Source organism: Theropithecus gelada, chromosome 5 (assembly GCF_003255815.1).
Source record: "Theropithecus gelada isolate Dixy chromosome 5, Tgel_1.0, whole genome shotgun sequence".
In the NCBI taxonomy this organism is placed as follows: Eukaryota; Metazoa; Chordata; class Mammalia; order Primates; family Cercopithecidae; genus Theropithecus; species Theropithecus gelada.
In genome coordinates, this window is record NC_037672.1 from 107,675,440 (window position 1) to 107,691,008 (window position 15,569).

The following is a 15,569-nucleotide window of genomic DNA, read 5'->3' on the forward strand; positions in this document are numbered from 1 at the left end:
CAAAGTAGCTGGGACTACAAGCATGTACTGCCATGCCCAGATAATTTTTGTATTTTTTGTAGAGATGAGGTTTCGCCATGTTGCCTAGGCTAGTCTCGAACTCCTGGACTCAAAGCCGATCCACCTGCCTCAGCCTCCCAGAGTGCTGAGATTACAGGCATGAGTTGCTGCACCCGACCCTCAAATCTTGGCCTGAGTGGAGCGGAGTAAAACAAGGGAGGGGGCAAAGCTTGGAATTCCCACTAATGACAAATCAGTAACTGAATTTTGCCCCTCTTTGACTTTTGGGAGGCCTCCCAAGGAAGTATACATATGGAGGGTAGTGAAAAATTGGATGCCAATTTCCTCCAAACTTCTAATATACTCTCTGGTGTTATGGAACAAATTTAAGAGGATTTGAAGGTGCTAGTCTTCTAACAACCATATGTACACACACTCACATTTTTGAACTAAGCATTTTTACCAGCTAATCTTATGTGTTTCTCAAAATGGTTCACTGACCACCTGCAACAGAACCGATGAGGTGCTTGCAAAGACAGATTTCCAGGCCGGGCGCCGTGGCTCAAGCCTGTAATCCCAGCACTTTGGGAGGCCGAGACGGGTGGATCACGAGGTCAGGAGATCGAGACCATCCTGGCTAACACGGTGAAACCCCGTCTCTACTAAAAAATACAAAAAAAACTAGCCGGGCGAGGTGGCGGGCGCCTGTAGTCCCAGCTACTCGGGAGGCTGAGGCAGGAGAATGGCGGGAACCCGGGAGGCGGAGTTTGCAGTGAGCTGAGATCCGGCCACAGCACTCCAGCCTGGGCGACAGAGCGAGACTCCGTCTCAAAAAAAAAAAAAAAAAAAAAAAAAAAGATTTCCTCTTCCCAGACTTTCTCAATCTAGAAGAGTAACCATAAAATGTGCACTGAAGTAAGAGTCTTAAGAGATCTTAAAATTTGAGCTTGAGTCACTATTTCATGCTTTTATCATGATGATTTAGCTACCTATCTTCAGCCACTCTCATCCAGAATCCTTCAGGACTCTTTGATTTCCTATCTCAAAGATGACATCACTTTGATAACATGCATATCAAAATTAATTATATCCTACAAAAAAAAATCCTACAATAAAATACTTCTGGCTAATATTGTAATTACAAAAAAAAAAAAAATCAGTGCATTAAAAAGAGCAAAGACTTTGAAAAGAGAGGAAAAGGAAAAGTAGTAGACCATCTCTTCTACTCTACACTAAGAGACACAGGATATATGCACCATTGTTGCCACAATACCATGCCTCTAAGAAGGTAAGCCTGGCCAGGTGCAGTGGCTCACGCCTGTAATCCCAGCACTTTGGGAGGCCGAGGTGGTTGGATCACAAGGTCAGGAGTTTGAGACCAGCCTGACCAACATGGTGAAACCGTGTCTCTACTAAAAATACAAAAATTAGTCGGGTGTGGTGGTACACGCCTGTAATCACAGCTATGCAGGAGGCTGAAGCAGGAGAATCACTTGAACCCGGGAGGCAGTGAGCCGAGATCCCACCATTGCATTCCAGCCTGGGCGACAGAGCAAGACTCCGTCTCAAAAAAAAAAAAAAAAAAAAAAAAAGAAGGTAAACCTATGTCTCACTAAGCTCCTAAAGCTTCTCCTCTATGGGAGAGTCTAAGAAAAACATTAAATTAATCTAAAATTCCTTATCCTTTTAAAAGTAAAACTGAAACTTAGGGATAACATTTATTTTTCTTCATAAGTTATGAGTTACATCAGGTGAAAAATAGTTTTCCAGGCTTTGAGGATGATCGTTTAATGACAGAAATCAAAGATATTTACTTAATAAAACTTTTCAAAGCCTTTTGGTTTATAGTACAAAATTTTACTGAATTATCTATCATGACTAAGAAGAATTTATCTGGGCTGAGAATAAGGAGACTTTTGATTCATTCATTCTTGCATACAACAATTCAGTAAATATTTATTAAGGGCTAACTATGTCCTAAGCATTGAGAATAGTTAATGAAACAGACACACTCCTTGCACCCAGACATGTTTTGGGGGAAAACAGACAAGTAAACAGAAAAGCAGGGTACTAAAAATAAGCAAACAGGCTGGGCACAGTGGCTTACACCTGTAATCCCAGCACTTTTGGGGGCCAAGGCAGGAGGATCGCTGGAACCCAGGAGTTCAAGACTGGCCTGGGCTACACAGAGAGACCCTGTTTCAAGAAAAAAAAAGTCAAAAGTGAAATTAGGAAACATATAGGAGGCATGGTAACCCCATCTTGTTGGGTCAGAGAAGGCTTTCTGGAGACATATTCAGACAGGACGAGTATAAGCCTGGTAAAGAAAGTGAGAGGCAACAGTGTGGGCAAAGAGCCAGAGGCATGAGAGAGAAAGCACATTCAAACAACTCTAAGAAATTTAGAGTACTTGACCTTCAATTACAAAGTGGGAGAGTGTTGAGATGAAGGCGCAAGAAGTTAAGTGGAAGCAAGATCATGAGGACTCTTATAAGCTATGTTAAGACGTTTCTTTTTCATCTTAAGAGTAATGGGTAGCCACTGAAGGTTTTAAATGAATGAAGTCACGTGCTTGGATTTGTGATATATAAAGATCACTCACTGATGAAATGAAAGCTGGAACTTGAGTAAGTCTGGTGGGAATGGCACAGGTTTTAGACAACAGCAGGGCTTGGAGGTGAGGATAAGGCAGGCGTCATGGGCAGTGTGGTTACAGGAAGTTCCTGCATCTGTACCCTCCCAACTGGAGCGTCATTTCAGAGCAACTGGTTAAATGTTTTGCACATATGGGTGTATGAAGTTCATTGGGTGCCTTCTGCAAACAATTTCACTCAGACACTTATCTGTGAGCATAGGGGTGACAGCAAGGTCTAATATTTCCTCATTTGTTTTGGTGCTTATCGTGTTCTTAGATATAAAATTATGCTCCTCCCACCATGTGTCAACTACCAACATGCAACAATGTCAGTTTCAAGACTGAGAAAACAGCCATCCATGTTTCCAACCAACAAGACAGAACTTGTAAAGGAAAGTTCTTAGCTCCCTTGGAACATGTTTTGGAAGATACAAGAAAAGCTGGACTGATGAGGATAGATAAGTATGTAACTGAGCTACTAAGATTTTAGGTGGGTGCACAAGTTGTTGTGGTTTTGCCATTACTTTTGCATCAACCTACACAGTCGGTACTCAAAAGCAAAATAAACTTTTCAAAAGGACAGGATTATCTTGCTTTACGTAGCAGATTTAGTCCAGAAAAATTATGTATAAATCTTTTTTTCAAAAAACTAAATTGTATTTTGAAAACATTTGGGGAGCTTTCCTATTTAAGAAAAATTAATTATTTTTAAGAATCAAATAATTGTTATTGTTTTATATATTTCTCAAGGGATGCACATCTACACTGGATTGCTTTCTCTTCTTACCAGCTGAGAAACAGTGTGTTCCCTAGTGTCATCTGTCACCTCCTAAAAAGTCCTTGAGTCTCTCAAGAGATGCCTTAACACCAGGACAGATGTTATAGTTAAGTGATACACCCCACAAGATGTTCTTTGATTGGAACCCTAGCTTCACTGGACTGGGTCAATTGTGAGGCTAAGTATGGCAATATGACTGAATGCCCATCCATGACACTGATTTGCCTTGCTCCTTTTCAGAGATTAGTCTGAGATGAAGCTATGGCAATGATTATGAAAATAGAAGTGGCCACGTGGGGCTTCTGGGAAAGGTTTTTAAAACATGTAGACTTGTCTGCATGTCCCTTTGGAGTTTTATTTCTTTGCTCTTCTCTTTTCTTCCTAGTCACAAACCTGATGCCTGGCAGCAACCATCTTATAGCCATGGGGCAGCACGCATGAAAAAGAAAGAAGGAAGTAAAAGATGAAATCAGCTTAGTTTCCTGATAGCATCATCCAGCTGCCTTGTCAACTCTAGATTGTGTGCTCTAGACTTCTGTTGAGTGAAACAAGGCAATTCCCGTACATGACTAAGATTCTATTTGTTGATTTTTTCATTATTTCCAGCCCAACACAATCTTTTTTTTTTTTTGGTGAGATGGAGTTTTGCTCTGTCACCAGGCTGGAGTGCAGTGGTGCATCTCAGCTCACCGCAACCTTTGCCTCCTGGGTTCAAGCAATTCTGCCTCAGCCTCCTGAGTAGCTGGGTCTACAGGCATAAGCCACCACGCCCAGCTAATTTTCGTATTTTTAGTAGAGATGGGGTTTCACCATGTTGACCAGGATGGTCTCGATCTCTTGACCTTGTGATCTGTCCACCTCAGCCTCCCAAAGTGCTGGGATTACAGGCATAAGCCACTGCACCTGGCTACCCAACACAATTTTAATACCCTGAATTTCAATTACAACTTCTCTGAATGTAAGGCACCAAGTTCTGTTGCTACTAACAGTATGTGGGATTCTGTGGTGATTTATTAACATGGACTACAACTAGCAAGCCAATTCCTCTAAAATGTAAATATATTTAAAGTGACATTTGTAGAGCCTCCCTCCTCTATTGAGCTGCTGATCTGTGGGAGCTCTATCAGTACCATAAGATAGCAGGGAAACAAAACCAAAAAGCCATCCAATACTTCCTGGGCATTTTGGCCGTAATTATTCTCATTTAATTAAGCTTGAATGACCAAGTATTAAAAATGACTGAACCAAGGATGCTAAAGCAGAACCAACAGTAGCCCAAGGAAAAGTAACTTCCCAGAAAAATATAAGGACAATGTTCTGTGAACAATTTTAGGCAGATTAAAGTGACATAGTAATAAGCAGTATTAAACCAAAATGTTCACCATCATCCATCCGGCCGGGTATTGGATAGTTGCCTTTAAGCAAAACATATCATGTGGGCTGAGCACTGCAATAGCCGCAGTGCTTACTCAGAAGCTCAACCTGTCTAGCAGGCTCCAGGGTTCTCAGACTAGCTTTTATGCACATGACCATCAGTCATTTTAGGATATCAAAGACAGCAAATTTATATCTGTTCATGGGTCTGTATTTAGGCATTTAAATGCATATAAATATAGGTAAGTACGCATTTTTTTCAAGGAAACATTATGGAAGTTTAACACATTTAAAGATCATTAGATATTCAGTCTAACTCCCACTCCTATATAAAAGCTCTGGCTGCACTAGTTTATTTGAATATAAGAGAATTTTTTATAGTTAAGGAAGCCTCCTAAATTATAAATGACTGTACTATATGTAAGGTCTGCACCTTGGACATTGAACTGAAAATAATGAAGTACTTAGGAAATATCTGTTGCATTGATGTTCCAATCCCTGTTGCTTCGCAGTATGATATTTACACTGAGGGAAACTGAGTTACAGAGAGGTGGGACACCTTTCAGGAGTCACCAGAAGGGCTAGAAGAGTTTGGGATGCTGAAATCCAGAGTTGTATGGATTATTTTTTTAATCTGAACTATTCAAATTATCTGTTCATATTGATCAAAATTGGCCACAGAATCTCCAAATCCTCAAGTTCACATTAAGACAAATAGGCAGACTTTTCTCTAGAAAACTAAACAGCCTCTTTTATAAACAGGAGTATTTTTAGAATTAACAGTAACAAATCCAAGTCAATACAGTGTATGTGAACTTAAAAACATGAATGGATTTTTGCTGGACTGAGCTGGTTGCCTCCTGTTATTGTGAAGGCGACTCACTTCATCCCAACTTCTTGATACTTTCGCTCCTGGAGGTCATATTTCTCTAAGATCTTCCAGAAAAAAGTCTTAAAGCCATCTTAGCCTTTTTTCCAGTCCACCTCTTAAATTTTTCCTACTCTTCTCCAATAATGACATGAGTGTGAGTACAGCTTGTCCATAAAGCCTGCCTTGCTCCGAAGCATCCGACTGTAAAGACTGGTCACCTACACCTGTGGTTTGTGGGTCTGAAGAAAACCATCCATCCTTGCAAATGTCTTCTGCTGAGATGCCTCACACAGAGACTGTCTCTCCTTTTCCTTCTTCCATGGATCTGCTTATTCAGGACAGCCCTGATTCTTCCACCAATCCCAAAGGCAAACAATCCACTTCTGCAGAGAATAGTGCCACAAAAAAGGAAGACAAGGTTTTGGTCAAGAAACAGAAGACCAGAACTGTGTTCTCTTCCGCCCAGCTGTGTGTACTCAATGATAGATTTCAGAGACAGAAATACCTCAGCCTCCAGCAGATGCAAGAACTTTCCAACATCCTGAACCTTAGCTACAAACAGGTGAAGACCTGCTTCCAGAACCAGATAATGAAATCTAAGACGTGGCAGAAAAACAACTGGACAAAGAATAGCAACAGTGTGACTCAGAAGGCCTCAGTACCTACCTACCCCAGCCTCTACTCTTCCTGCCACCAGGGATGCCTGGTAAACCCAAATGGGAACCTTCCAATGTGGAGCAACCAGACCCAGAACATCCCGTTCTGGAGCAAACACTTCTGAAACGCTCAGACCTGGTGCACCCAGTCCTGGAACAATCAGGCCTGGAACAGTCCCTTCTATAACTGTGGAGAGGAATCTCTGCAGTCCTGCTTGCAGTTCCACCCAAATTCTCCTGCCAGTGACTTGGAGGCTGCCTTGGAAGCTGCTGGGGAAGGCCTTAATGTAATACAGTAGACGACTAGGTATTGTAGTAGTCCACAAACCATGGATTTATTCCTAAACTACTCCACGAACATGCAACCTGAAGATATGTGAAGATGAGTGAAATTGAAATTACTCAATTTCAGTCTGGGCACTGGCTGAACCTTCCTCTCCCTTCCTCCCCTCCCTGATAGGATTTTTCTTGTTTGGAAACCACGTGTTCCGGTTTCCATTATGCCTATCTAGTCAATTTGATGGAGGGTGGAGTATGGTTGGAGCCTAATCAGCGAGGTTTCTTTCTTTCTTTCTTTTTTTTTTTTCCTATTGGATCTTCCTGGAGAAAAGGCATTTTAATCACCTTGGCTGCTAAAGACAACTTGATACTAGCTGTCTCTAGTTATCTATAGATAACTAGATCTAATACTAGTTTGGGTATCTTTAGGGTTTAGAATCTAACCTCAAGAATAAGAAAAAAATAAGAAGAAATAAAAGTACAAATTGGTGTGATGAAAATACGTTCCTATTGTTTGGGATTGGGAGGCTTTGCTTATTTTTTAAAAAACTCTACTGAGGCCAGGCGCAGTGGTTCATGCCTGTAATCCCAGCACTTTGGGAGGCCAAGGGAGGCAGATCACCTCAGGTTAGGAGTCCGAGACCAGTCTGGCCAACATGGTGAAACCCTGTCTTTACAAACATTAGCCGGGCGTGGTGGCAGGCGCCTGTAATCCCAGCTACTCGGGAGGCTGAGCCCAGATGGTGCCACAGCAATCCAGCCTGGATGGCTGAGCCAGACTTCATGTCAAAATAAAATAAAATAAAATAAAAACCCTATTGACGAGAAGGGTGAAGGGTTAAGTTGTAACATACTTCATTGATTTCCTCAGCCCTTTTTGGGTCTGTTTTACTATAGCCCCTATTTTGTTGATTATGCTAATATTTGTGGAAAGAGGTCTTGTGTTTGCTGCATTATGACATCAGTACTACTTTGGCTGGTTTAAGTACTAATAAATAAAACAACCATTTTTCCTTAAAAAAAAAAAAAAACATGAATGAGAGCTCCAGCTGGTTTACTTGTTTATTCAAAAACATTTACTCAATATCTATAATATTCATAAATGTCGGCCGGGCGCGGTGGCTCAAGCCTGTAATCCCAGCACTTTGGGAGGCCGAGATGGGCGGATTACGAGGTCAGGAGATCAAGACCATCCTGGCTAACACGGTGAAACCCCGTCTCTACCAACAAAGACAAAAAACTAGCCGGGCGAGGTGGCGGGCGCCTGTAGTCCCAGCTACCCGGGAGGCTGAGGCGGGAGAATGGCGGGAACCCGGGAGGGGGAGCTTGCAGTGAGCTGAGGTCCGGCCACTGCACTCCAGCCTGGGCGACAGAGCAAGACTCCGTCTCAAAAAAAAAAAAAAAAAATTCATAAATGTCACCTAGTTTAAAAAAAAATTTCTCTAGCAAAGTGGAGAAACTAAAAATAAAAATTAAAAAAAATTTAAAAACTAAAGAAAAAAACAAAAACTCCTATCCTCTAGGTCCTGTAGGGGTGAGGAGGGCCCAAGTACGAATATTAACAAAAACCAAATGACCTGTCATCACCAGGAGGACCTGGGGACCCCACTTTAAGAAACAATGGTCTAGACAGTTCTAGATGCTGGTGACACAAACCTCAAATTGCGCATCGTCTAGTGAGATAGGCAAGTAGACAAAAATCTATTATGCACTCTAAATATTCAGAGTGGTATGAAGAGGATAGGGGAAAAAAATAGAAGGACAGAAATTCTCTTGCTGAAATGGCCAGTTTTTAAGGCATGGCAGAATGGCCAGAGAAGAATGGGTGAAGAGAAAGCTGGGCACAACCATTCAGTGGGGTGGGGTACAGTTTGAAGGACTTGGACTCCTGGGCTATAGGAGTCAGAAATGAGGGTGGAGAATTAAGATAAGGTTGTATCTTAAATGACTTTTATGCTCAAATGGGGCTAGTTTGAACTTCATCCTGAAAATACAGGAAGCCATGAAGGGTTTTAAGTAAGGGAGGAGGAGCATGCTGAGATTAAATTTGTAGAAAGCCCACTTGGCAGTGGCAATGTGAAGGGTAGATGGGAGGGGTGTGAGTAACCTGATAGAGACAGAGGCCAGGTAACTGCAGTTTTCCTCAAGAGAAGATGCTTAAGGTAGAAGAGACAGAGAGATGATGACTCTGAAAGATGGTAACCCAACATACAGTAATTATTCCATATATTTATTGAAATCAACAGAAGAGATAGAACAGAGAGGTCTTGACAGCTGATTTAATATGGGGAGAGAGGCAAAGGAGAGGGTAAGGGATGATTTGTGGGTGGTCAGTGTTAGTTTGATGGGGAGTCAGAAATGGCATTTTAGAGGCTAGGTGCATTGGCTCATGCCTGTAAACCAGCACTTTGGGAGGCCGAGGTAGATGGATCACTTGAGGTCAGGAGTTCAAGACCAGTCTGGCCAACGTGGTGAAATCCCCCAAAATACAAAAATTCAAAAAATACAAAAAAATTAGCCGAGCATGGTATGTGTGACTGTAATCCCAGCTACTTGGGAGGCTGAGGCAGGAAGATCACTTGAACCCAGGATGTGGAGGTTGCAGTGAGCCGGAATCAAACCACTGCACTCTAGCCTAGGCAGTAGAGCAAGACTGTCTAAAAAAAAAAAAAAAAAAAATGGCATTTTAGTGTTTACTAGTAGAGATAGTTAATAGCAATATAGGACTTATTCCCAGAGATGGAAAGAAATCTACAGGGTGTGGGACATAGAAATATCAGGGCTAAGGATATCTATTTGGAAGTCATCCATGTCTGGGTGGTGGTGGTTGAAGTCATGGACATGAATGAGGTCATCCAAGGGGAATATCTGAAGGTCAATACAGAACCTAATGGGAAGGGCAGGGAGCATCACCACTTACAGAGAAGGTGGAAGAGAAGCAAAGAAGATTAAGAAGACACAGTCAAGAGGAAAGAAGAAAACTAAGGAGTGTTATGGGACAGGGTTAGAGAAAAGAGAGGTAGTTAAGTGTCACAGAGCAAATCAAGTCAGATAAGATCTGATAAGAAGAGTGTTCTGTTGTGACCCACAGACACAATCAGGGCCTAATGAGTCTGTGAATGGATCATTCATTTCTCCAACAAATATTTATTGAAGTTCCTGCATGCCAAGTGTTAGGCAAATAAACCTCAAACCTCAAGGACAGCCTCATCCTATTGTGAAAGCATAGCGAAAGCCTGTTGCATTGCCTTACAAATGTTATACTATGTATTAATAAAAGCTGTGAACTATGGCTTACTTAACACTGACATTGCACTTGGGCAAATGAGAAGAGGTAAGGTGACAGGCTTTGGGAAGATGAGGCTTGCGGGGGCAGGGGTGTCACAGGTGTCAAGGGAGCCTGAGAGGACAGGGAAGAAGGGAAGGAAAGGCATGGACCTTCTCATCCTGCTTAACCCTTCATTTAAGTCCCAAATCTGTTTGAAGAGCAAAATCCTAGGCTAAAGGAAAATCATTATTTACCAATATAATCTCTTTGTGTGTCCAAAGAAGAAAATTAAGATATGAAAGAAAAAGTTAAATTCACCAAATTAAACTAGAGTGATCTGACTACCATTTATAGAAACAACTCACCTCACAGTTTCTTAGGCAGGCACTGATTAAATGTCTATTACTTAAAGCTTCTCTAAAAATATAATATCTAAACATCCAAAATGAAAATTACTAGAAAGTCTGTTTACATACATTTAGAAAAGTAGAATTAATAATATCCATAACACTTTAACGCAGTAGATCCTGTGATGATTTCATGTATCCATTCATTTGCTCAACAAATACTTAGAGTTCTTGCTAAGGCTTACTGTCATTAAAAAGGTGAACTCGTGCTCATGAAGCCTACATTCTAGCAGGAGACAGAAATTAACAAATAACTCTGAGGATCTATTATAATGTTACAGTGTTGTATACAAAAATAAAAGCAAATGGCTCAGGAATGACAAGGCTTCATTAGGTGTAGTGCTCAGGGAAGACCTCTATTAGTGGAGTAGGAATATATGAACATAAATGCTTGAAATGATGAGAGAACATATTTGACTGCATAACTGATATCTGTTTCTGATCCCCACGATATGGTCCTTCCTTCAATACTCCATCACTGAACCCTACAAGTTGCCAGTCACCATTTTAAGCACAGGTTGGGAGGGATAGAAGTATTAAAACACTTCTTACCCTCAGGAGTCACTATGACACATGGAAGAATGTGATCAGTCATGAGAAAATGACTTTTTAAAATTATGCTAAGTCAGCTGATAGTGGGATCATTTCAGGCTGTAAGAACACAAGGCCTCTGGGGGGACATGTATTGTGGCAGGATAGAGAAGAGTGGAGACTGGGAAATAAAACATTACAGAATGAAGGAACAACATGAAATAAAGGTTAGAGAATGTTTGTCCAGAGAATGAAGATATTTGGCAGATGTGTTTACAGTGTTTAAAAGGGATGATGTGAGCTGGGTGTGGTAGCTCATGCCTGTAATCCCAGCACTTTCGGAGTTGAGGTAGGAGGATCACTTGAGGCCAGGAATTCGAGACCAGACCAGTCTGGACAGCATAGCAAGGCCTCATCTCTACAAAAAATTTTAAAATTAGCTGGGCTGGTTATGCAGGCTCATAGTCTCAAATACTCAGGAGGCTGAGGTGGGAAGATTGAGCCTGGGAGTTCAAGGCTGCAGTGAGTTGTGATCATACCACTGCACTCCAGCCTGGGTGCCAGAGCAAGGCCCTGTCTCCAGGAAAAAAAGTGATGATGTGGGACATAAGGTAGAAGAGGAACTGTGAAGGGCCTTATATTCCAGGCTAAAATGTGAGTACTTTCCTTTTATGTATATCACTAACAGAACTATGAAATAGAACCTAGGATATTCCTTTATTTTGTGGATGTATAACTGGTTGACGATAAGAGAATCACCTTAAGGCTAACAAGTCATTTAAAATAATCTGAAGGTACCTAATGAATGTGATTTATTAAGTTTGTACCAGAGTCCAGTGTTTCTTGAGACTTTTCAGAAACTGCACTAAGAACTTGATGCTGATTTCTCCTTTACTTTTCACACCAACTTCACTAGGTGTGTGTACCATCCCCCATTTGCAGATAAAGAAATGCAGCACATACTGCGTTAAATAACTTGCCCAAGTTCGCATAACTTGTAAGAAATGGTGTTCTCGGTTCAAACTGGCTTCTGTATGACTTCAAAGCCAAAGTCAGCAACTTAGAAGGCAAAAATTATAATTTAGTTGGCAAATATGAGAAGAGGTCAGAAACAATTGAAATGAAGCTCCATAGGAACACTTACAGGGTATCAGGGTTAGTAGCCTAGGGAGAAAAGGCAGACACTAAAATTGTTTAAATAGGTAAGTTCAAGGGACAGGTAAAGTCCTTAGTGGGGAAGAAGCCAATCAGCAGATGAACTGCAATCATTGTCTCTCTTTTCCTTCTCCTGTCTCCTCTTCTGGTAACTGACCACAATCAAGGCTGCCTAGAGGAATAATGAAGTAATCCTCCTATTGTCAGCAATGGTCTGATCCAGTGCCAGGCACCACAGACAACTTGGTGTTCAGAGAAGATCCTTCAAGATGAACAAAGGGTCAAAATAAAAAATTCTGGAAGAGAGAAGACTGACCACAATTTAATGTAAGGCTCGGGAAGAACTGATGTCTACCTTCCTTAACATCTCAAGAACTTACTTAGATTCATTGGATGTTGAACCTGTGTGATTCTAGTAGAAAAATGAATTTTTTTTCTTAACTTGGATATGTGACTAGGATGTTCATAATTAAGTCTGGGTTAATATTGAAGATATCTTACGGTGGGCTTCTTAAAGCATTGATCACAAAGACTGCATGTTCATAACTGGGCTGCATTTGTTAGGATTCTAGATATTTGAAATTTCTAGTGTTATTTTGGTTTCAGTTTTCTAGACAAGCATTCTCAAATTCTCATTTTGCTTTTTGACATATCATGTGTGACTCAAATGTTTTCCCTTGAGTTGGAAAACACCCAGCATTAGGAATAGGCACATAAATATAATACTTCAAGCTTCAGATTTAAGCTCAATTATAAAGTGTTTAAAGGCTGTACTGGTGGTAGTTCTTCTGAGTAGAATTCCTACAACTATGGGTTTGTCTATAATGTTCATTCTATGTTGAACACCTTGTTTAAAACTTGAAATGTGTAAGTAGTAATAAAGAAAATATGTCCTCCTCTTACCAAAGCTAGGACTGATTACATATTCACTTGACTGACAGATATAATCACCTAAATTAGGAGCAATCAGCACTTCCTTACAAACTAATGACTTGAGATGTAGTCTTCCCATTGGCTTATGAATATTTTCTTTATTTACTCAGAATAAATAGTCTGTAGCATCTGCCAGCTGCCCCTAATTATACCAGCTGCACCCAATGACCACAGTGAACATTATTTTACATTCTAAATAACTGGTACAAGGTGAGCCATGGTTTTCTGAGTTTCCTATCACCTTTGTGTTTCCAGTCCTCAAATGTTAATTTGTAAAGTGGCAGTTTCAGGCAAAACTAACAAAATTAGCATCTAATCAATAACTGTACTATGTCCACCTATATCCTATTTAGACTCAGAAGTAGGGGAAGAGTGAGAAAGGTGGAAGTGGAGAAATAGAGGCCCAAATAGAAAATTTTATCACAGGAATGTCTAGATGTCTTCTGGGATTGTCTGTTAAAGAGCTGTGACACTCATCTAAACACAGAATTACTCTCTTTCTTGTTGGTTAGAAGGCCAACGGTGCCATGGTAATACTATCAAATATATATCAAGGCTTGGCAAGAAAAATGGTACCTTCAGAAATTTTATAATCTGATATCGAATAGGTCAAGAAATATAATAAAATTAATTTCTTTGGTTTCCTTAGAAAACTGGAAAACTTTAAATTAGAAACTTAGAAAGCTTTAAATTAGACTTTGTAGTTAAAAAAGGAAATGTTAGTTCCTTCCAGCATTAGAATTCTGTGATTCTCTGACTCTGAGCCTGGATTAAATCTAGCCTGGCTGAGTAGAAACCTAAGTAACTAGCTGGTTGCCTTTAGTGATCTTCCACTTTATGGCTGCTTCCACCTAAGAAGTTCATCATCGTGATTAACTTTCTTTGTGGCAAAGTCGTGACTAACTTTCTTTGGGGCAAAGTTGGAAAGCAGAGGTCAAAGTCAATCAGAAATGGGACAAACTCACTTTCTACTGCCTGGTGAAGAGCCATTTTCAGTAGCCCCTTTTTAAGATTAGCCTCATCCAAGATATGATAAGCTGTTTTGACTTTAGTATAGATCTTATTATCCATGTCAGTTAAGTTTATGTTTCCACTAAATCTATCTAAATTAAAAAGGTAAAAAGCTAATGCTCAATCTTATCAGATTTCTCTTATTTATTAATAGAATGTGGATTTTTTTTCAAGCATGTAACAGTAATAGTAATGATAGGACCATAAATGTGGATGGCTCTTTACAAGTCACTAACATTACATAAATTCCTCGACAACACACTCTGAGGCCATAACAAACTTCTGGAAATAACACAATTGGCTACGGAACTCCCACCCATCTAGCTTCATGGGCTCCCACTTTAATTTCAAAACAACAGGACTGTGCACATTCATTTACATGATTAGGGCAGGGCTTAAGTGTATGTCACGTCACACCTACATCATCCTTCAGACAAACTTACTGCCTCTTATGGACAACAAAACTGGGGCTCAAAAAAGGACTTGCTTATAACTGGCTAATAAAGAGGAACTCTGGGTTCAAAGTGAGTCCAATTCTTTCTTCTACCCACAGCTTCTGCTAAAGTCATTATTGAAATTCATAGAGCAGTTCTTCCATGTTACTGCTTAGGTTTCTAAAGGTCTGTGACCTAATACAACATGCTCGATAATTTATTACTGATTTAACCTACTTCACTAAGGATTCACTTTTAACTTTTAACTTGTAATTATGTCTAATAAACACCACTCAAATAGCAACCTCTTTCTTCATGGCCCTGTGGTTGTAAAGCAAGCTAGTAATATATGTCTGTGGATTGGTGCTAATAAAGTTCTATATACCTCATTAATTCCACAAATCCTATTGGGTATTTCTTATCTGCCAGATCCTCTGCTAGGTGCTGGATACACAGTACTGAACAAGATGGGTACAAACAAGCCTCACAGAGCTTGTTTCATTGAAAAGCAGAGAGATACACACCAATCAACAAATAATAGTAAACGCACTATGATGTGTTTTGAAGGAAATTAGAGTGTCAAAGAGACGGTGTTAGCAGATGGAGGGGAGCTCTTTTGGATGGAGAATGAGAATGTCTCCCTAAAGACATGGGAATGAATTGAGATCACAAAAAAATGAGAAATAGCCATCTTTGAGAAGAGCAGAAGGAAGAACATTCCGAGGAAAAGAAAGTACATACTGGAAAGCCTGAATGCTAGAGTTTGGTGTGTATAAGGAACTGAGCAATGGTCACTTTTTGTGTGGTAAGACATGTGGATGTGGGCTGGCGGGGCAGGGGTGAGTCTCACACAGCTCTTAAGTGTGTCCCCAGACTCCTGTGGTTTCCATCAGCCACAACCTGAATAACTGTGTTGTACTCCAAAAACGATTACAGATTAGACATATAAAACTATCATTACACCCATAGTACCTAAGCCAAGGACACAGTATTCTATCTTTTCAATGAAGATCTGCATGAAGTAAAATTATTATGTATATTTTTAGGTATTGATATAGAAACCTCAGTGGATATAGATATGTGTCTCTGATATAGAAAAAAGTTTTAAAGGGATATTAAAAGTTATTATCTTGCGGGGTTGAAGATTAGGGCAACTTTCATTTCTTTTTAAGAAAAAAGTGATATTATGGGGGATTAGCATGTTTGTGGTTGTATTTTTTTTAATTAAGAAAATAAA

The 15,569-nt window shown here is 40.2% G+C and overlaps 1 protein-coding gene and 1 pseudogene across 4 annotated transcripts in view; one reads left to right on the forward strand and one right to left on the reverse strand.

Moving 5' to 3' along the window:
* Positions 1-15,569, reverse strand: part of ELOVL6 (ELOVL fatty acid elongase 6) — a 151,435-nt gene that overhangs the window by 70,442 nt on the left and 65,424 nt on the right. The gene's annotated exons all lie outside the window — the stretch shown is intronic.
* On the forward strand, positions 5,807-6,694 carry LOC112625216 (annotated as a pseudogene).